Source organism: Aquarana catesbeiana, linkage group LG02 (assembly GCF_042186555.1).
Source record: "Aquarana catesbeiana isolate 2022-GZ linkage group LG02, ASM4218655v1, whole genome shotgun sequence".
Lineage (NCBI taxonomy): Eukaryota > Metazoa > Chordata > Amphibia > Anura > Ranidae > Aquarana > Aquarana catesbeiana.
In genome coordinates, this window is record NC_133325.1 from 179,488,936 (window position 1) to 179,512,475 (window position 23,540).

The window sequence follows — 23,540 nt, forward strand, 5'->3', positions numbered from 1 at the left end:
GCAGGGCAATAACTTTTCCCCAGGATGTGGAAACCTTGCAAGTAGATCTGAACAAATTATTGGGGTTGGCAACTACATGGCAAATGAGGTTTAATGTGGAAAAATGTAAAATAATGCATTTGGGTGGCAAAAATATGAATGCAATCTATGCACTGGGGGGAGAACCTCTGGGGGAATCTAGGATGGAAAAGGACCTGGGGGTCCTAGTAGATGATAGGCTCAGCAATGCCAAGCTGCTGCAAACAGAATATTGGCATGCATTAACCTCAAGAGATACAGCGATAATTCTCCCACTCTACAAGACTCTGGTCCGGCCACACTTGATGTATGCTGTCTAGTTCTGGGCACCAGTCGTCAGGAAGGATGTGCTGGAAATTGAGCGAGTACAGAGAAGAAGGGCAACAAAACTAATAAACATTAGTTATGAAGAAAGCTTCTCTCTCGAGAAGAGACGCTTGAGATGGGATAGAATTTAAATTTACAAATACCATACTGGTGACCCCACAATAGGGATAAAACTTTTCCGCGTTCTGTAAGATGGAAGATATTAATAGAATGGAGGATCTAGTACTTACTGCACAACACCAACAAGAAAATTACTCTAAAACTTGGGGAATTTTTCACACAAAGACCCCTTTCACACTGGGGCGGGTTTGCAGGCGTTATTGCGCTAAAAATAGCGCCTGCAAACCGCCCCTAAACAGCCTCCGCTGTTTGTTCAGTGTGAAAGCCCGAGGGCTTTCACACTGAAGCGGTGCGCTGGCAGGAGAAGAAAAAAATCTCCTGTCAGCCGCTTCTTTGGAGCGGTGAAGGAGCGGTGTATTCACCGTTCCTGCCCATTGAAATCAATGGGACAGCGCGGCTACACCGCGGCTATAGCTGTGCTATACGAGGGGTTTTAACCCTTTTTCGCCCGCCAGCGGGGGGTTAAAACCGCACCGCTAGGGGCCGAATACCGCGGTAAAACAGCGCTAAATATAGCGCTGTTTTACCGCCGATGCCCCCTACCGCCCCAGTGTGAACGGGGCCAAATAGAGCTTTGTTTCTGTTAAAATTTATGGCAGAGTATGGGCACTACAGATCCAGCCCACAGCGCTGCTACAAACGATCTCTCCCCCTCTCACTGTACAGATCGGTAGAGAGAGGGGAGGGAGGAGATATATATTTATTTTGAGTTTTTTTTGTTTAGAGCAGAAAAAAAAAAATAAAAACCGCAGTGGTGATCAAATACCACTAAAAGTAAAGTGGTTAAGCAAATTGGACTGTCCTGCATATAGATTATACTTTAGGTTACATAAAAAAAAATAAAAAAAAAATAAAAATAAAAAAAAAAGGGGAATGTTTTTAAATCATTGAAAATCTGTTTAATTCTTTTTTTTGTGAAAAGTCTGTAAATACGTAGATAGATTTCCTGTTTATCCATTGCTAAGTGAGCAGCACTGTGGCCTTGCAGCACTAATGTCATGGAATGCTTTGCCACCAAGGTGCCCATGGACATTCTATGTTCTTTCCATCAGTAGGCCTCTCTGCAGAGCACAATAGTGAAGTACAGCACAGCACTCAGTGGGGGAACCGCTATCAGAGACACCCAGAAGTGTCCGAAAAGCAGCAGCACCTGAAGCTCTGCAAGACACATAATAATTCTCGCTGCAAGTACGGTATTTAATGAATCTATTTAATTCATAGGCGGGAGCTGGTGGAATGATTGTCACACATGTAATGTAATGCTAGCTACTAACCATGTAGAATCTAATATTGAAAATGAATCCATTGGACCTTATCACTTACTATCTGATATTTCCTCATCTCTTCTTCCATGAATTCAGGTTATCCACAATGTTTTGATGGTTAGGCTCATTATTTTAATCAGTCACAATTAGGTTTACATTAGGTTTTACTATAGCCCTGAAGAAGGGCAAGTTCTTTTGACCCCCAAAGCATGTTGGCTGTCTTTTAACCATTTCAATACTGGACACTTACCCCCTTCCCGCCCAGGCCAATTTTCAGCGCTGTCACACTTTGAATGACAATTGCGGGGTCATGCAACACTGTACCCTTAAGAAATTTCTATAATTTTATGCACATGAGGAGAGCTCTCTTTTGGGGGTATTTAATTACCACTGGGTTTTTTTTTTTTGCAAAAATTTAAAACACCCCCTCACACACAGCACACACTGTATGATTTGTTTGGAATTCTATATGCACATAGGTCAGCCACATTTAGGTTCTCAAAAGCACACAATGGCCGTTTTATTCCTCATTCTCATTATGTCCATCTAGGGTCTCTGACAACCCATTTAAAAAAAAAAAAAAAAAACTGCATCCCTTATATCAACTTTTTTTTTTTTTTTTTTTTTTTTTTTTTAACCAATGTCGTTTCAGCAGTTTTTAAAGTGACCTGGTCAGGGAGTTAACAAAATGACATAAACAATACCCTGTGTAGCAAGCAGCATTATATTTGCCTGTCCAGTGGCCCACTTGCTCTGTAGCAGACTTTCTGGTACCATTTTAGATCATATCATTTTGGACACTGAGCCGGCCAAAGATCAGGGGACGGGACCCCCCCCCTTTCTGTGCAGCTCTGGGGTGACAAATGCCTTGCCACGGCTGATTGGGCATCAACATGGCAGGAAACACAGCTTGCTTCTTTAGTTTGGCCTGAACCCAAGTTCAAACCAAACCTGTGCTTATCCCTACCTATTGCAGTTCGGTATTGTAGTCAGATAATCACTCATTACAGTCAGGCAATGCAACTCTCTCTCTCGATGGACAGCAGAGAGATGAAATCTCTCACTGCCTGCCTCGCATGAAAGTGGCAAGCGACACGTGGCATCTGGTGGCAAGTGACATACTGCATCTGGGTGACAGTGATATACAGAATATTGGCACCATATATAAAAGTTGATTTCAGTCAATATCTACCAGCCTACAATGCCAGCTGTTTGTTTTTACATTAGAAGGCTGGCAGGCTGCCACGTCCCTGCCAGGGAAAAGTAAGGGTAAAGAAGCTGCGATTCAGTGCCTCTGTTGTGAGCTTTGAAGCTTTAAAAAAAAAAAAAAGTAAAATATTGCAATAATAATTCAAAATCTATACACTCAATGAAAGCACCGTATACTTTTGTTTAGCATATTGTCCAAGCCACTGTATATTGGACATTATTGAAATCACTCAAAGCCTGGCAGCATTGTGTGTGCCGGATTTCTAAAGAACAGATCTTCTAGCCATACAGATTTCAAAAGTTGATGTAGCAAACATTCGTGGCAGTTAAACGGTTAGCAAAGGAAACGAGAAAATCTGATTATACGGAGGGTGGAAAAAGTGACAAGTCTATTTAGGATCTGTATGGAAACTATCCTTTTCTCATCCAAAACCTCTGCTGCTGGATGTGCAAACAAAGGCTGCAAATGAGCAGAATGTGGAAACAGCTGTGTACTTTCCTCATACACTTCTTTGTAGCAAGGACTCCATAACCTGCCCTGAACACACATCCTGGGGGCTGTTTCCACCACATAAACTTATAGACAACATATTTCTAGAGATTTCTCTTCAATACCAATTGAGAATTTCACTCTACACAGTTAATGTAGAGGGGAGTCTGTTCTATAAAAAGGTCCCTCATCGCTGGGCCCCCACATTTCATACCTCATGTAATACTATGACGACACTTAAAATGCATCTAAAGCCAAAGATTTCATTTATTTTTTCCCCCCAGGACTTGGCGATAGTATGGAATGGGTTAACCCTCCCATCAGGTTTTCATTGGTGTATCCTCATCCGAGAGATTTACTCCATTTGTCCTGGTGATTAATGTCACTTTGACCAGGGAAAACCCTGAATTTCAGAGCCATCACCAAGCAGGAGATGGATGCCAATCTTCCAACTCAGACACCTGTTCCAGTGACAACTAAGGCCCCTTTCACACTTGAGAGATTTGGGACTGCAAAGTCGCATGACAAGTTGTCCACCGTGATTTCCAATGATAACCATTCATATATGTAACTTCAAAGTAGTCCCTGTACTACTTTGGTACAACTTTCATGCAAGTTGGAGGTCCATAGACAGGCATTAATTGAAAACCCGGTAAAATCGCACGACTTTTAAGTGGCAGCAGTGTGAAAGGGGCCCAATAGGAGATTTCCACTCGCTTTGCAGAGATCTGGTCTTCCTGCCTGTTGGGTCCTTGGGACAGGAAGTTCATGTAAAATTATCAAGTTCATGTAATTATCCCCAAGACACAGATGGCAATAAAGCCTGCCAGGGGTTTTAACTATGCCACATTCTAAGAAGGATAGATAAAAAAAAAAAAAAAAAAAAAAAGTGTATCCATTTAACAAGTGGCTTTCGGTATAGATGTAGTCGTGTAGGAAGATCTGGACAGCCACACATCAGGATAAGCAGATTAAAGTGGAGTTCCACCCAAAAGAAAAATGGAACTTCCACTTTTTGGATTCCTCCCCCCCTCCGGTGTCACATTTGGTACCTTTCAGGGGGGAGGAGGGAGAAGATACCTGTCTAATACAGGTATTTGCTCCCACTTCCTGGCATAGATCACCGCAGTGATTGCGGTGACCTATGCCACTTCCGCCTACTCTGTCCTCCTCCTTCGCTGTATTCTGTGAGACACAGAACACAGCAGGGACCTGAGAGGACGCGCAGCGCAACTCGCGCATGCACAGTAGGGAACCAGAAAGTGAAGCCGCACGGCTTCACTTCCTTATTCCCTTACCGAGGATGGCGGCAGCAGCAGTCGAGAGCCGAAGGACGGATCGGCGTCGGCTGCCGACACCGCGGACTCCCTGGACAGGTAAGTGTCCATATATTAAAAGTCAGCAGCTGCAGTATTTGTAGCTGCTGGCTTTTAATATTTTTTTTTTCAGCGAATCTCCGCTTTAAATTCTTCTTTATTTAATAAAATAGGATCATGGGGTACATATGACGCCGCTGGAGTCATACAGCTTAACAGCTGACACGTTTCGCACTCATACAGAGTGCTTACTCATAGCTATGAGAAGAATTTAATATGCTTATCCCGGTGTGCGTTTAGGGCTGTGGAGGGAAACCACTTCCAAATCCTGCACTGTGTACCTTACGCACTCCTGAGCCCTGCACTCTAGAGACAGTATGTTGCAAATTTCATAATCCTGACCACTGCACTCCAAGTATATTATATACCCCCAACGTTCTTCTGCAAGTAGAAAAGTTTAAAAATAGCGCTCCCGCTGCTGTCAATCAATAGCTGTTGGAGCAGTAGGTGTCGATAGATGCGGGAGTGAGCACACAAAGGCGCCTCCATGGGAAGGGACGACCACACAACCCCCCCCCCAAAGAAGAGGATAAGGGCTGCAAGTATAGCCAGGTTTTTGTTTTTTTTTTAATAAAAAAAAAAAAATATATATATATATATATATATATATATATATATATATATATATATATATATATATATATATATATATATATATATATATATATATATATATATATATATATATATATAACACAAAAAAGGAAGGTGCAGTATTACTTTAACCACTTCCTGCCCAGCCTTTAGCAAATGGACAAGCGGTGGTTCAATTATCCTGACTGGGTATCATATGATGTTCAGCAGGATAAGCTGCGATTGCACACGCCCGTGGGGGCGTGCAGCACAGCGATCGGTGGTGTGTCAGTCTGACGCAGCATCACCGATCTCGGTAAAGAGCCTCTGAAGGAGGCCCTTTACCACATGATCAGCCATGTCCAATAACAGCTGATCATGATGTAAACAGGAAGAGCCATTTATCGGCTTTTCCTCACTCACGTCTGACTCAGCGCAGCCCCCCCCCCCGCCGGATGCCCACAAAAGGAACCCCAACAGGTATGACACCCTAGACCACCAGGGATATGCCAATCAGTGCCCATTAATGCCTGCCAGTGCCATCAGTGAAGGAGAAAACTTATTTTACAAAATTTCATAACAGAAAAAAAAAAATTTTTTTCCAAATTTTCAGTCTTTTTTTTTTATTTGTTTAGCAAAAAATAAAAGCCACAGAGGTGATCAAATACCACCAAAAGAAAGCTCTATTTGTGGGAACAACATGAAAGAAATTTTGTTTGGGTACAGTGTAGCATGACCGCACAATTGTCATTTGAAAAAGGGACAGTGCTGAAAGCTGAAAATTGGCCTGGGCAGGAAGGGGGTGTAAGTGCCCATTATTGAAGTGGTTAAACTCTCGTTTGTGGAAAATTAATTAAACCCAAATAAAAAAAAAATAATATAATATAATATACACACACACACACACACACACACACACACACACACACACACACACACGATGGGACTCATAGGCACTGCCTTCTGAACTACAGAGGTGCTGAGAGGAGGAGTTTCAGGAGGCAGTCAGTAAAGGAAACACTGCTTGCAAGGTACCATGGGACATGTAGTCCTTAGAATTTGAAAACAAACAATAGAGGAGACACTGCAAAGCATGCAGGTAATCCAAGAAGTTATGGAAAGAGATGGCCAGCACAAAACAAAAGATTTTTCAAGCAATCCTATATTGGATTGTCAAAACAACCTATTGTTTGTATTGTATTACAAATGCTGTGACCATAGATCTCCTTAAAAAGGGATTTTGCTAAAAACAAACAAGTCATACTTACCTCTTCTGTGCAGTGGTTTTGCACAGACCAGCCCAGATCCTCCTCTTCTTGGGTCCCTCTCTACTGCTGAGTGCCCCTACAGCAAGCAGCTTACTATGGGGGCACCCAAGCCAAGCTGCAGCGCCGAGTATCCATTCAGACACAGAGCTGTGGCCATGCCCTGCCCCCTTTTCTCTCCACATTGGTTGACTGACAGCAGCAGGAGCCAATGGCACTGCAGTCTTAAGCCAAATCAGGGGAGTCCCGGGCAGCCGAGACAATCCTACAACATCGCTGTAGGAGAGATGGGACTCAGGTAAAAGTTAGTGGGGCTGCTGTACACCAAAGGCTTTTTATCTTAATGCATAGAACACATTAAGATAAACGAAAACTTCTGACTTTACAACCCCTTTAAGGCTGGGTTTACACTGTCCCCTGTAGTTCTGAATGAGCAGAGAGTTTCTGTTTGCACACTAAACTGCAGGACATAGGATGTAAACCAGCCACATAGGAATGAATAGGATGTGTACTTGACATGCATTTCCATACATCAAAATGCCAAATGTTTAGCTCTGTGGTGCCCAACCTGTGGACTTTTGCCACCTATTGTACAACCCTCTGAGCACTTTCAGACAAAAAGTTTTTGCTCTTTTTTCATAATTAGGGCTGTAGGGAGCATAAAGGTTTAGAAGGCTAGATTTGTAAAGCAGCTGTAATATTAGTGACCTCCAGGCTTGGAACATCACCTGTAGCATGTCTGTAGTCTTTGACCATCTCCTGTTGCACATCTTCAGTTTGCCAGTTTTCTGTAGCATTACATTTACAGAATATTACACGTGGCCCTTTGATGATGTAAAGGGCAACCCTTGAGGACCACCTATAAAAAAAAAAAAAAAAAAAAAAAAAAAAAAATATAATAAAAAAAGGGAAGAAGGTTGACCATCACTAGTGTAGCTGCATCAAAAACACAAAAAGTGTGATTAGGCAGCATTGCTCTACTGACAACAATTAATGGCCTCAAACCCCAGACACTGGAGAGACCTAAAACCTATTTCTACTGAGGGAGAGACTGACTGACGGCACTCCCTGCTGCAAAGCCTACAGACAGTCTCTGCTCACAGCCATATAATACCCCAACTTATCAGACTCAGGAGAGGGGAGAGAACCCAACTAATCTGCATTAATAGCAGGCAAGACACACCACTTGGCTCATTGCCGTTACTGGGGAGAATATTATAAACAAGAAACTGTGCCCAGGACTGGCATGTGAAAGCGTGAGAGAAGATTGGGATGTTTATTCATACTTTTGTCATGCTCACCCCTGGCATTCCACAAAGAGTGGCAATTGTGTGTCTCGGCCATCATTAATTCCTTTCTACGAAGGCCATGCAGAACCCGAACCCCTTACTCCAGCCCGCCTACAAGTGTTCAGCCTTGACCTGCTGGCCCCAGCTGAATATCAGTTGAGTGCAAACAAAGGCAGCAGATCAATTAGCTATTCAACGGAAAGACTCTTGGTAGGGATGGTGGTTAACTATCTCACATCCATAAGCACACTCTTGGGGACAGTCATGCACTGAGGCAGACTCAGACTAATAAGGGTTAAGGTTATCTCAGATTATCTCAGCAGTACAGTGTGAGGTGGTTGGATTTGAACACCCGCATCTTTCAAACTTTAACCGGTCATTGGAAGCATCTGTTTCCCTCAACGTGTTAGACGCACAATCTGTGGTTTTGTACATGTTACACGGCCCCGTTTGCTTTCCTGGACAGAGTGCTGCTACGTTCCAAGTCACTTGACACTACTATTTACACTGACATGTTAAATCAGCCTTTGCAAGAGCTGGAAACTTCAAAGAAAGTCAACATGAAGTGCCAAGACAAGGCAGCCATTGAATAGAAGGGCCCATAAAACTTTTTTAACTAGAACTGTCAACATCGAAGTGATTCCATATATATTGCAGAGAGAATAGAGCCATGGCCAAAAAGCTTTAGCCATCACATACAGCAATCCAGCGATTGGGTGAATGACCAAAATTACGGCAAGCCTTTAAAAGCACAAAGAGTGAGAAAAAAAAAAAAGGAGAGAGAGAGAAAAGGAGAAAGATTTTTCGAGTGCTCCAACCACATGGACATCCTCCATATAGAGCTACTGTATTCTGACAGTGGCGGGAGGGGGGGGGGGGGGGAGACTTCCTTGCCACCAGAACACACCAATTAGGGTTGTTGGCCATGGCTTGCAGTGCTGGTAGAGCTGGGAAAAATCCAAAAGGACAAGTTGTACAGAGGAAGTTGATCAGTAGATTGACATCTATACAACCTTCCTACTCATACAAGGATTGAAATTCAGTCCGATCCATGTATGGGCTGGCTTTAGAGTCTAAACCTAAACACCTCTGCATGTGGCTACGGGAATCGCATCTGTTCCTGCATCCACAAATCACACTGCTCTCAGGGATGTGCGCGGCAACCATTCATTCTGAATAGCACCTCCACGCATCTCGGCATGTTTGTGGGTGCTGGAAACACAGAGAAATCACATGGTCAAAAAAAAGGAAAACAAAAAAATAAAAAATAAAAAAACCCCCACAGCGAATGGGCTGCTGAGCCTGCACAAACGTGGCTCACACAAAACGCGAATACGTGAACCTAGGCTAAATTAGCAATTCTGACATGGCTCGAAAAATTAAGCTACAGGCTACAGCAACAAGAACACGCATTCAGTGCAGGTTTGAAAATAAGGTCACACATAGTCCATTGGCTCAAGTTTTATAAACGTAATAAGCCCTGTGTCTGAAATCAACCATACTGTCCCTTGAAAGAATATTGCTCTTATGCTCTCTAAAACTAGAACTTTGCCAGAAAAAAAAAATTACAGGTTTTTCTTATTTTTCAGGGTCCAGTTACATTAGTGCATCATAGTAACGTACATTAATGCATTGACATTTGTTTTAAATGGCACACCAATGCACAGCAGTGCATTGCATTACTTAAAAAGCATAACACGTTAACGCAACCCAAATGAGTAAAGGGGATCAGATTCAATCTGTGCTAGAGGGAGAAAAACCAAACATCCACTGCAATGTGTTTTTGGGTTGTGGCTTGATTACCCTGCAGGAGTCATTGAAAACTACAAAGCAAACACAGTCCAAACAATGCAGACAGCATTCAGCTCACCATTCGTATCACCCTGCCCACCAATTGCAAAGTGCAAGTTGGTTCAGTACACACTGAAGAATTGATGTTTGCAGGGTGTCTAGAGGTCAGGTCCTTCTGCTCAGCTCCCGACAAATGGAAGGATAGATAGATCACACCAACGAATAGAAGATCATTTCACACACAATATGACACAATTTTTCCAATATCGGGTATTACTTGCTGGGGAATCAACGAGTAGGGGAGAAAAAAAAAAAAAAAAAAAAAAAACGGTTGATCGTTCGCTGAATGCAAATTTTCGCCCGATTTTCTTATCGTGTATTCCTGCCATTAGGCAAAAAATAATTCGCAATAACCGTATATTGATTGGTTTGCGCAAAAGTTATAGCGTCTACAAAATACGGGATAGATTTATGGCATTTTTAAAAAAATATATTTTTTAATTTTTTTTAGCGGCGATCGCGATTTTTTTTGGTGACTGCGACATTATGGCGGACACATCGGACACTTTTGGGACCAATCACATTTATACAGCGATCAATGCTATAAAATTGCATTGATTACTGTGTAAATGTGACAGGCAGTGAAGGGGTTAACCACTAGGGGGCGGGGAGGGGTTAATATGTTTCCTAGGGAATGATTCTAACTGAAGGGGGAGGGGACGCACTAGGGGAGGAGACCGATCTGTGTTCCTCCGTTCTGGGAACACAGATCGCTCTCCTCAGAGCTGACAGGCTGTGGATCTGTGTTTACACACACAGATCCACATGCCGGCTCGGTTAATGGGCAATTGCGGGTGCCCGGCAGACATCGCGGCCGCCGGGCACACGCACTGGGTCCCAAGGAACGCGGCGGGCGCGCTCCCGGCGGGCGCGCTCCCGGCGGCGCGCGCCCCCTAGACGGCCGGGAATCCCAGGACGTCATATGACGTCCACCCAGGATGGGAGATCCCATCTGTGGACGTCATATGACTATGGGCGGGTAGGGAAGTGGTTAAAGAAAAAAGAAAAGAAAAGAAAAAGAAAAGAAAAGAAAAAAAAAAAAAAAAAAAAAAAACACACAACTGTGTGCAGCAGCCCCCCAAATACTTGAGCCCCTCTCGATCCAACGATGTCCAGGAAAGCTTTGGCTCTCCAGAAACTTGCACTCCTGATTGGCTTTTGGCAGCAGCGGGAGCCAATCAGGAGACAGAGGGGCGGGGTCAGGCCACAGCTCCATGTGTGAATAGACACACAGAGCCTCGGCTTGGGAGCATGCCTGCTTTGATGGCCTCACAACAAGTTGATTGCTGTAAGGTGCACCCGGCAGGAGGGAAGGGCCAGGAGCACCAGTGTGGAACCCGAGAAGGAGGATCTGGGCAAAACCAATTGCACAGAGCAGGTAACTTTTTTTTTTTTTTTTTTGCTTAAAAATAATGACTTTAATATCACTTGAAGAGCGTAAATGGCTTGAGAAAATAAAACAAATGCAGCCACCACATCTAAGGACTGGCAAGCTACAATATATGCCATTTTTTTCACCCTTTAAATGGTGCTGTCAATTCACATTGTAGATATGGATCAGAGAATCCAAAATACTGGTTCACTTAGGTAGGCGAACCATGTCCAATTTGTGGAAAGGAAACTGCACAATTTCATTTTAGAAATAGAACCTTTAGGAGGACTAGGACTATACTGCGTAGTATAAAAAAATTGTAGGGTCGAAGACGAAAAAGTCCAGGAGGAAGCCTGCAAGGAATTCAGAGCAGGAACAGTAGGAGCCCAATAATATTGCAAGCAGGGATAGCAAAATAGTTTTCAACAGGAAAAGATGATGGATGAATAATACAACACACACGATATAGCAAAAGGATGACATTGTAAGTGAAAACTGTCAGGGGTGTAAGGGTCATGACTGGAAAGTATGTCAGCAATGCTGGGGCAGAGCCACAACTGTCCGCTATCCAGGGAGTAATGGACATGTATAGGAAAGAGAGTAATGTCAACGCCAACTACCGCATGCCAAACCTCTTCACCAGCTGCTGCCATTCCCACGCTAACATAGGGATCAGAGGAAGCCAAAACCCAAGTCTGGCATCAATTCTTCATTCCACGGCCAGACAATTACCAGTGTGATATGGGAAGAGCACTTCTGTGCCAGGTGGGACAAAGTCCCTTGTCTGACGCCATCACACCAAACTAAAAACAGAAGAAGAACCGCAATACTTCAACCAAGGAAAGCCCAGCTTCAGATGACATGTACTAACCTCAGCATTCCCAGTCTATGCAGTGTTCTGCTGCCGTTTTCAAGCCTCCCAAGTATAAATGGTCAGAAACCATGGCTGATTCACTGCAGGAGGTCAGAGAGTCATAAAAGGTCAGTAACCCCGGCTTTCTCTTTAATGGGACTTTCAACAGCCCCTTCTTTGTAATGTTGACATAAATGAATACAAACTTAACACTAAGCTTGGCTCATAACAACCAGAGCTGGGGGCTCTTTACATTAATATGAATCTATTTGACTTGACTTAAAACCTTACTAAATGAAATGGATCACCCAACATAACTACTCCAAAAAAGTACTAGAGAAAACCACAACCAATATGATGATAAAACCCATCATGAAAGAGATGGAGGGGGCCCTCTACCGCAGATCTTCTAAAAATCCCTCATTCCAAGACTGTTATACTGACACTGGCTTTAGGGCTTTCCAAGTCACTGACCTGGAGCAATTATGCAGATTGAGAGTTCTGACTTCACTTGCTGCATGCTTCCCCCCCCCCCCCCCTTCCCATGTCAGCAAACTAAAGGGACACTGTCAGGCTTGGCTCATATATATGGGATTCACATTACATGTGAACCAAACCGCTGTTCCGTCAAAATAGCCAATTCATCAAGATCTCCAATTACGCCACTTCTGGTTACTGTAAACCTTCATTAATTGGAGATTTCGATGAGTTGTCGTTTTGACACAACATCGGCAAGCATGTACATTCAGGTACACGAAGACTTTGCTGTTTTGACAACAGTGGGTAACGAGGAAAAAGTTGTTGCCGTCGTGGAGGCGGCCATTTTGTTGGTTAGTATAGAAGCAGACTAAGAATATCTGCTCATATTACTATGTACTGGAGTGTATACGATTGCCGATGTTGTCTCAAAACAGTTGCGGTGCACATTTTAAGAGGGTTCTGTGCATTTTTCAGTGTCAAATTTGCACCTGAATTGCTAAATGGAAACCGAACTGGACTTTGCACCAAAACCGGACTTGCATACAGTATATGTGAACCTAGCCTTAAAGGAAATATGGTTGCTGGGGGCCTGACTGTGTCCGATTTAACAAACTAAACCCAAGAACAAAATTTTAAGTATTGCAGCTTACCAGCCCCTAGACATAGTTGCTGCATGTTTTTTTTTGTTCCCAGGCCAAGAACACTTTCAGAAAGAAAGATCAGTTGATCTTGCCAGAAATTCAGTGTCCTTGTCAGTGAGATGAACTTGGAAGTATACAAACAAGGTTATCTTCCTTTTGTAAACTATGAATTGCCCCATCCTCCATGTAATAGAGATTAACAAAAAAAAAAAAAAAAAAAAAAAAAAAAAAAAAAGGTAGCCATGTTTATAATCCAACCACTGTGGCAACCACCGTGGTAACCATAGCTTCCTCCAAAGATGGGGTAGAGGGGTGAGGCAGAGAAGGGAAGTGTGCCATTTGCAGAATTATCAGATGTAAAATTAAAGCAGCCCAAAAGAAAATAAATAAAATAAAAACACATAATCGAAGGATTGGCAAGCGCCAATAGATGACATTTTTGTTTTTAAGTTTGAGTTCCATGTATGGGTTTTTTTTTTGCATTGGTACATTGGTGCAGCTTGGACCAGTGTAAGCATACATACTCCATAACTAGCCGATCCTCATAGAAGCAGAGCCTCATTATAGTATTCACCACTACTACAAAAGTGATTGCAACTTTTTTTATTATAAAAATTATTATTATTCTGCATTAAAGAGGAAGTAAACCCTGATGGGTTTTACTTCTTTTCCCCTGCAAAGTATAAGCATAATGGGCTAGTATGCATTGCATACTAGCCCATTATGTGGCACTTAGCTGCAAATGAAGTCCACATCCATCTTCGTCCATCTTCCTTCTGGGGCTGCGGACTCTGTAACTGGCTGGAGTCATGTGGGAGCTGTCAGTCATGGCACGGAGGGCTGTTTCTTCACAGCGCATGCGCCAATGACATCATCGGAGCACTACAAGGTCACCATCTCCTTAACGGTGCATGTTTAGGAGATATTTACAGTACCTACAAGTAAGCCTTCCTATAGGTACAAGTTGCACAGAGGGGTTTACAACCACTTTAAAAAAGGTAAACAAACCCCTGAAGGCTTTAGAACCACTTTAAGCCCAGGATCCAGAAGACAGCAAGGATGACTACTCCAGTGATTCCCTGCTTCCACAGGGATTAGCAAAGGTATGGAATATGTACACCTATATACACTTCTCGGGTCAGAAACAGAAAGCATAGCTTCAGCATGACAGCCAGACAACTAGCATTCTTCAAAGGAGAGTTCAGCAATGGCAGCCTTCATGATTCTCACATGAGTCCCTTGAAAATATTGAATTCAGCAGCAACGAGGGAAGCAGCACTTTTCAGGTTAGCAATGGCAGCCTCCTTTTCCCAGTTGACGCATTCACACTTTCTTGTGCCGTTTCAAATGGGATGGCAATGTACCAGAAAGGATGTGTAGCATTTCTACTGTCGTAGCACACTACAATGCATGGATTGAAGATTGGCCGGTTCAGCAGGAACTTCAATCCATGAATGGGCAGGCTAAATGTACGCAAGTCAATTTATTGATCAACCTGCCGGGTTTTTCCAGGACAATCAGTACCACCGACTACAGCCAGAAACCCTGACCATTGTATTTTGACAGAAAGCAATACCACAGTGGGAAGGATTTCCCCATCCACTTCGAACCTGTGAGAAAAAGAAAGAAAGAAAAAAAAAAAAAAAAAAAAAAAAAGAAGGAAGAAGAAAGAGAAGAAATGGGCTGCTTGTTTAGAGCACTGCCGAGGACTGGGCTGTGTGAATAGGCCCAATTAGGTTTTTACTATACACATGAAAAGGGATGAGTCCAATTCAAATAACATTGTTCGTGAATGTAAATGTTTTATAGATTGTGTGTAGACAGTAATTATTTGTGGACACAGGCTTATTTGCCCATTAAACATGCAGGCTCCACTGCCTTGCTGATCCCCTTATCTCTACAACAGGCTTTATCTTTAGTCTTCTTGATCAGGTTTGTATGATTTGATTTAGAACAGTTTCTCTACAGTCTCTAATGACATGAAGCACCCATAATGCTACAGTAGTCATAATCCATGTGATCATTAACCCGAGCAGCATATGACCAGCATTTTTTGTTTGTGGAATACAAAAACAACATTTTTTTCAATCAAAATAATAACTTTGAATTTCTGATGCGGCCCAATTATTAAAATGCTAGGTCCAATTTAACCAAGCACGTCAAGATACAGTTTGGTGCTACATTCTCTGCAGTGTATTAATAGTGCAGACTGCATATCGTAAATTATGCAGCAGACAAAAGTAGAGAAAAAAAAAAAAAAAAGTACATACACTTGAACAGGAGATCACGCTTACTTTAGTGAACGCTCCCTTGACCAACCTACAAAGATCAAACACTAAACTGACCTCGTTTGCTGTTATTTGCACTTGCTGTGTTCTGGGATATCTGAAAACATGTCTGGGCAAAATCCTCAAGGCTGGGTACGAATAATCCTATTTCACTAGAGGGCAGATTTAGGTACAAACGGCACCAAAAAAGAAAAGTCGGCTTGGCAGTTACCAGCCAGCTTTTGGCTTTGTGCACAGCCGGCTTATTTCGAACAAGCATGCTGAAAAACCAGCCAATGGCTGCAAGTGCTGATCATTGTATTCTGGCAGAGGGAGGGGGTAACAATAGTGCAACAGGGAGATCGCCGCACCAACATCTGATGTGTTAGTACGGCAATCTTTTTTTTCCCCCCCTTCAGCCCACTGGACTGAACAAGGAACTTGCCATGTGTACGTAGCAAAAAAAAAAAAAAAAAAAAAAGTGAATCTGACATGCAGCAATCTCCTAAATTGATGTGTTTAATAACGACTGAGTAATTCTCCACAGCTTTATAAAAACAGACATCAAAGTGTCATCACTCAACTAAGCACACATGTGTAAAACTAAAACAAATATAATATTATATTACACACACACACACACCGTGGGAGGAAAACAAATTGTACAAAATTTCAATTTTTTTTAGCACATTTTGATTCAATAAAACTCCTAAGGGGTGGATTGCTTAAACAGGTAAGGAGGATGCTGGTGGATGGAAATTACCTGAAAATTGTCCCATGTATGATCATCTTTATATTTGTACTGACACAACAAAGATGAAGAAATGCGCTAACCCTGCGATATCTGAAGTCTAAATAAGCAGCAATGGGGTGCTCAAACACGCACTGAAAACTGAAAGTTCAAGTCAGGTGAACGAGAACCGGACAGCTTATTTCCAAAGGATCAGATTCCTCTGTGTAGAGGCAGTCCAGAGGCAATCTCTGACCAAAACCGATATAACAATTCTGAATGGTCCTTGGCAAGCCAAGTCACTACTTCTATCCATCAGGGACTTTGTGGCGATACCCCTACTAGAACTGATGGTTCCACCAAACTGCAGCAGCCATTGTAAACCCAAATGATGGCGTCACTATGCCCAGACTGACTTTCCATCATGTAGATTAGGGAATCTAGCTGTGACAGAATGGCCGCTTGTCATCCTTGTGGTGGACAGTGGAAACACAGAGCACTGTGGGGAAAGCCAACTACTTCTGCCTTGCTGAGCAAAAGAATCTGGTGAATGAAATTAAACAAGGTCACCCCAAGCTGAAATATGAATGTCGATCTACGTGTGGGCACTGGTTGGGTTACTGTTATCTTTTAGGCCTCATTCACATTGCCACCGATGCCTGTACACCATGAATAGGGCCATGTAGTTATGCAGCACAAGATGCCAGGTATGCATGCATGTACGTGATTTGAGGAACACAGAAGCTCCACAGATAAAAAGTTGTTCATCCCAATTTGACAGCCCCAAACGAAGATTGTTTGGGGCCACTCACCCACATGGCTAGCAAAGGGGGACAAGCCTCTGGTCCATTCACAATCTACAGGTCTCAGAACCCATCTGAATGAGGATTAACCACCTCAATACAGGGCACATACACCCCCTTCCTGCCCAGGTTATTTTTCAGCTTTCAGAGCCGTCACACTTTGAATGACAATTACTCAGTCATGCTACACTGTAACCATGTGAATTTTTTTTTTAATTTTCTTCACACAAATAGGAGCTTTTTTTTGGTGGTATTTAATCACAGTTGGGGTTTTTATTTTTTGCTAAACAAATAAAAAAAGAAAATTTTGAAATAAAATGTTTCATAACTTGTTATAAAATTTTGCAAACAGGTATTTTTTTTCCTTCATTGATATGTTCCTACACTAGACTAGACAGCAATCGTACTGGGAGGCCGTCATATGAAGTCCACCCAGAACGAGAGCTGTATCGCCCAGCTGTCATTTGACGGTGGGCGGACGGCAAGTGGTTAAAGTAGTTGTAAAAGCTAAAGGTTTTTTACTTTCATGCAGTCGATCCAGCAATGTGTACAAGAGCAGCAGCCTGGTCTCTTTCTCCTCATTGGCCCAGACAGCAGCAAGAGCCATTGGCTCCTGCTACTGTCAATCACAACCAGTTGGGGCGGGGATGAGCCATGCTCAGTGTGTGAATGAACACAGCAGCAGCTATGGAAGCGCCTGCTAGGTTGTCCCCATAGCAAGCTGCTTGCTATAGGGGCACTCAGCAGGAGGGAAGAGCCAGGAGCGCTGGCGGGGGACCAGAGAAGAGGGGGGTTGAGGCTGCTCTGTAAGGGGCCTTTAATATCACTTTAAGGCCCCTTACACACGGACCAGGCTCTGTTGGAGTCCGCCTGCTTAGTGGAGAATCATTCCACTGAGCAGGCGGATGGCTGGTCCATGTTGACTCCGCCTGTCTGTTTACACCCCACTGCCATCCAATCCACCAGAATGATGGGAAACAGATCCCCATCCACCTCTTTTTTAATGGAGAAGATCGGAACGGATGTCAACGAACACACGTCCTTCGACATGCACCGCTCCATAGAGGAGACTAGAGGGTCCGATTGGTCTGCCTGTGTAAAAGAACCCCAAGGTCAAAGGAAAAGCAAAACTACACAACATGAATCACATTGCTTGGTCACAGCTGCATCTATGAGGTCTGTAAAATACTTTGGCTGGCGCGATCATTTATAACGATCATTGTAACGCTGAAGCTCCAGGGCGTTTGGTTACAGAGAAAGTCAGGCAGCGAAATAGAGTGCCATGATAGAGTTCAGCAGAGATTATCAATCAGAAGAATGGCCGTCACCACAAACACCCGTCCTCCCTCCTCCTGCTTTCTATTCTACCTGTCACTTCATCTTCAATATTTACACACAATGCAAAGTGTATGTACAGGACCAAGCCTCAACATCCGGGATCATTTGTAAAACAAAATACATGCAAACAGCAAACGAATGAAACAATTGCGTAGTGCTTTAAGGAAAACAGAAGCAGGCCGATATTCCTCTTCAGATGTATTCTAAGTACGATTTAAAAATCAGCCAATTCAAAGACCAGCCGAATTTTGATCCACATGTGGGCACTGGTTGAACAAAAGTCGATCTACTGATTGACTTCTGTTCAACCGCCCTGGCGGATTTTCTCTTCTCGATCAGCGCTGCAGACTATAGCCTGCAGAGATGATTAGTGTTATTCTAATAGCTGGGAAGTCTCCCTGCTGCCAGTATACAAAGATACTCCTAATGACAGCGATAGGAATCTACTGATTCCTGCCACCTGTGAGCAGCGAGCTGAGGACGCCAAGCCCCGTACACTTCAAGGACAGGTCTGCGGTGGCTGCAGCCATCTGCCAAGCTATTGATTACCTGCGGTAATGTAGACTGTGCGAATGCTGCCTAAAGGCCCGTACACACAATTAAAAAAATCGTACAAAAATAATACCACTTTCAAAAATCGATCGATCGTACATTAGGACACAGCTTTCGAGAGCCAATCATAATTCATACGATATTGTCTGATGGGACAAGCACGAAAATGTGTTGTACGATACCAGACCATACGATTTTCATTACATCAGTACAGTTTTCATCCAAAAATACATTACTTTTAATTTTTGTACTTTAGTGACCTCTTGATTATCAAGTTGAAGACTAGAATACAAACAAAAAAAATAAACAAAACCACCCAGACGATCATTCATCCGATAATCTCATCCTGTGTACCAGGCATAAGGCCTGGTTCACACTGATGTGACAAGCACTCAGATTTTGGAGCACTTGTTGCATCAAAAGTCGGACCCCATTCAGTGCAATGGAACCGTTCTAATTGGTGCGGCTTGAGTTGCTCAGACTTATGCCGCGTACACACGGGTGGACATTTTTCGACCGGACTGGTCCGACAGACTTTAAACGAACGGACTTGCCTACACACGATCACACAAAAGTCCAACGGATTCGTACGTGATGACGTACACCGGACTAAAATAAGGAAGTTGATAGCCAGTAGCCAATAGCTGCCCTAGCGTCGTTTTTTGTCCGTCGGACTAGCATACAGACGAGCGGATTTCTGGGTTACGACGTAAAGATTTGAAGCATGTTCCAAATCTAAAGTCCGTTAGATTTGCGACTGGAAAAGTCCGCTGAAGCCCACACACGATCGGATTGTCCGCTGGATTTGGTCCGTCGGCGTCCGTCAGACCAGTCCGGTCGAAAAGTCCAACCATGTGTACGCCCCATTAGAAAACGGTTCCTGCACTACTTTTGGTCAGACTTGCATTGACTTCTCTTAAAGAAATCGATTGCAAGTCACGCTGAAGTTGCACTGGGGTCCAGCTTCAAAGTCACGTGACTTTGAAAAAAAAAAAACCCACACCACACACAGACATGCCAAAACTGAAGGAGGATTGTGGACCAAGTAAAGATTATATTCCAGGAGAAAGGAGAAAAGAAAAAAAAAAAAAAATGGTCAGAAGTTCCAGTTTTCCTAAAATTTTCAGTCCCCAGGTCATGTCCATGTCTAGCGTAGTCCAATCTATGCCCCGGTCATCCCCAGGTCACGTCCATGTCCAGTGTGGTCTATTCTATACCTCCGGGTGACGTCCATGTCCAGTGTGGTCTATTCTATACCTCCGGGTGACGTCCATGTCCAGTGTGGTCTATTCTATACCTCCGGGTCACGTCCATGTCCAGTGTGGTCTATTCTATACCTCCGGGTCACGTCCATGTCCAGTGTGGTCTATTCTATACCTCCGGGTCACGTCCATGTCCAGTGTGGTCTATTCTATACCTCCGGGTCACGTCCATGTCCAGTGTGGTCTATTCTATACCTCCGGGTCACGTCCATGTCCAGTGTGGTCTATTCTATACCTCCGGGTCACGTCCATGTCCAGTGTGGTCTATTCTATACCTCCGGGTCACGTCCATGTCCAGTGTGGTCTATTCTATACCTCCGGGTCACGTCCATGTCCAGTGTGGTCTATTCTATACCTCCGGGTCACGTCCATGTCCAGTGTGGTCTATTCTATACCTCCGGGTCACGTCCATGTCCAGTGTGGTCTATTCTATACCTCCGGGTCACGTCCATGTCCAGTGTGGTCTATTCTATACCTCCGGGTCACGTCCATGTCCAGTGTGGTCTATTCTATACCTCCGGGTCACGTCCATGTCCAGTGTGGTCTATTCTATACCTCCGGGTCACGTCCATGTCCAGTGTAGTCTATTCTATACCCCGGTCATCCCCAGGTCATGTACAGACAGACTGAGTTCTTCGGGCTTACAAACAAATTTCTAGCAGGGGGTCAATGAACCAGTCTGCACTGGAGAGAATAGCATAATCTCATTATTCTAATAGGGTTTAGTAGAAAAGCCCCTGCACTACAGAACATTGTGCTAATGCAATAAAAACAAGCACACAGCTCCACCATGGAAAGGTGGGGGGGGTCAGGTCAGATAGGAGGGAACAGCGTTACAGCTGGGAAGGTATATGCAGAGTGGATCAGGACTAAAGTCAGGATAGGCGAGTGCATAGATCAGGATCAGAATATGGTTGAGAACATGGGCCAGGATCAGAATATGGTTAGTACATGGATCAGTAAACACATGGATCATAACCAAGTACTTGGGTCAGGATCAGTAGGTACATGAATCAATTAGTATATTTAACAGTAGGTACATGGGTCAGGAGCAGTGCATTGTTTAGGATTGGTAAGTACCTGGGTCAGGACCAGGAAATGAGTGAGGATCAGGATCAGCAAGTACACAGACCAGTAAATACATGGATGAGCAAGTACATGGGTCAGTATGAGGACATTGAGGACCAGTAAGTGCACGGACCAGTAAGTGGACCAGTAAGTGCACGGACCAGTAAGTGGACCAGTAAGTGCACGGACCAGTAAGTGCATGGACCAGTATGTGGACCAGTAAGTGCATGGACCAGTATGTGGACCAGTAAGTGCATGGACCAGTATGTGGACCCGTAAGTGCACGGACCAGTATGTGGACCCGTAAGTGCACGGACCAGTATGTGGACCCGTAAGTGCACGGACCAGTATGTGGACCCGTAAGTGCACGGACCAGTATGTGGACCAGTAAGTGCATGGACCAGTATGTGGACCAGTAAGTGCACGGACCAGTATGTGGACCAGTAAGTGCACGGACCAGTATGTGGACCAGTAAGTGCACGGACCAGTATGTGGACCAGTAAGTGCACGGACCAGTATGTGGACCAGTAAGTGCACGGACCAGTATGTGGACCAGTAAGTGCACGGACCAGTATGTGGACGGACCAGTATGTGGACGGACCAGTATGTGGACCAGTAAGTGGACCAGTAAGTGCACAGATGAGTAAGTAGAGGGGTGAGCATGTGGACATTGAGGGTCAGTATATGGACCAGTAGGTACACAAATCAGTAGGTAGAGGGGTAAGTATGTGGAGTAGGTAGACAGATCAGTATGAAGACATGATGATTGGGGGATCTCACCAGGCCAGCTGGGGATGATAGAAGAAGACCTCCAGGCAGCACGTTGTTGTCACTTCCTCTGGCTGGGGTGGATAGTGAAGGGGGATGGTTGGGGGGAGCCGTTGGTTGGTTGCTGGAAGTTTTCAATGTCCCTTGATAGGACGATCAGAGTCCTCCACATCCCAGGACGGCCGGTAATGACAAGCTCCCTCCTATCTCATCCAGATGTCACCTCCATACGCCGTGTCCCCGCCACATCCCTCTCCTATCACTGATCACATTCAAACTCACCCCGAGCCCCCTTCTCTTCTGAACAGCTGAAGGTGACGTCATCCGCTCCGGACCACACCATGTCTGCCACACACAGGGGGGGAGTTGGGGTCAGCATCCATTGAAAACACACGGTGCTGAAGACAATGAGGATTGCACGGGGAGTTCTGAGAAATACATCTCTTTGTGTTCAGGGACAAAGGCAGGCTTTGGTGTGGGTGGGGTAATATGAGCAAGAAATAATGAGTAAAGCGACCCCCCCCCAAAGAAGAATTGCGAATGGACTTGTCTGGAGAGAGATGATTGTAGTCATTGGGAGAAGTGGGGAGACTTGTCTCAGGACAGTGTGATCACTGCTCAGAGATATCATCATCATCAGAGGAAACATTCAGAAAGTCTATCCAAAGCCAAAACGATACTTTTTCCTTCAGGACAGAGTAAGGGAGGGTTATAACCCCTGCCAGTAGTTTTGTCATATGTCGCCATACCTCTCAACTGTCCCTGATTTCGAAGGACTGTCCCTGACTTGGAACAAAGTCCCTCTGTCCCTCTTACCACCTCATTTTGGTCTGATCTATATAGTTTTATATAAAATGCACATTTTTTTTAAAGTGTTTCCTAGTGCTAAACCTTTCATGCAAATTCTACATTACTGCATTTGTAAATGTCAACAGACAATATAAAGAAATAGTAGTGGTTAAAAAAACATTTAAAGTGGATGTAAACCCGAATTTTTTTTTTTTTTTTTTATATATATATATATCATACTGTAGAGTATAAGATTTCCTATCATTTGAGCCCAGTCTTGCCACACAGAGTTAATCCATCTCTGAGAAATCCTCTTTTATTGCTCAGTGAGAGAAATCTTGACAAACTGACACAGAATATGCAGTTTTTCAGCTCTCATAACAGACAGAGGGGAGATATTTGACAGGTAAAGATACATGCAGGAGGCATCTATATCCTTATAGATAACCCCTATGGCAGTAGTTTAGAAAGGATGACATTGGGTTTACATCCACTTTAACTAATCATTTTTTTTTTTGTACAATTTTCCTTTAACCACTTCAGTACCCGACCATAGTAATATGACATCCACAGATGGGATCTACCATCCTGGGTGGACCTCATATGACGGCCTGGGATTCCCGGCCGTCTAGGGGGCGCGCGCGCGCCGCGTTGCTTGTGACCCGGTGCATGTGCCCGGCGGCTGCGATGTCCGCCGAGCACCCGCCTTAACCGGGCCGGACCGTGGATCTGTGTGTGCAAAAATGTGTGAAAAGTGTCCGATGTGTCCGCCATAATGTCGCAGTCACGAAAAAAAAAATCGCGATCGCCGCTATTACTAGTAAAAAAAATAAA

General features: G+C 43.9%; 1 protein-coding gene across 1 annotated transcript in view; it reads right to left on the minus strand.

Annotated features, from left to right (window-relative positions):
• The window catches only part of LOC141127459 (transmembrane protein 198), a 41,997-nt gene extending 19,744 nt beyond the window's left edge, over positions 1-22,253 (minus strand). The window contains exon 1 of the mRNA XM_073613941.1: positions 21,930-22,253. The gene's annotated coding sequence lies outside the window, so the exon portion shown is untranslated. The remainder of the gene's footprint in view (positions 1-21,929) is intronic.
• Positions 22,254-23,540: the final 1,287 nt, after the last annotated feature.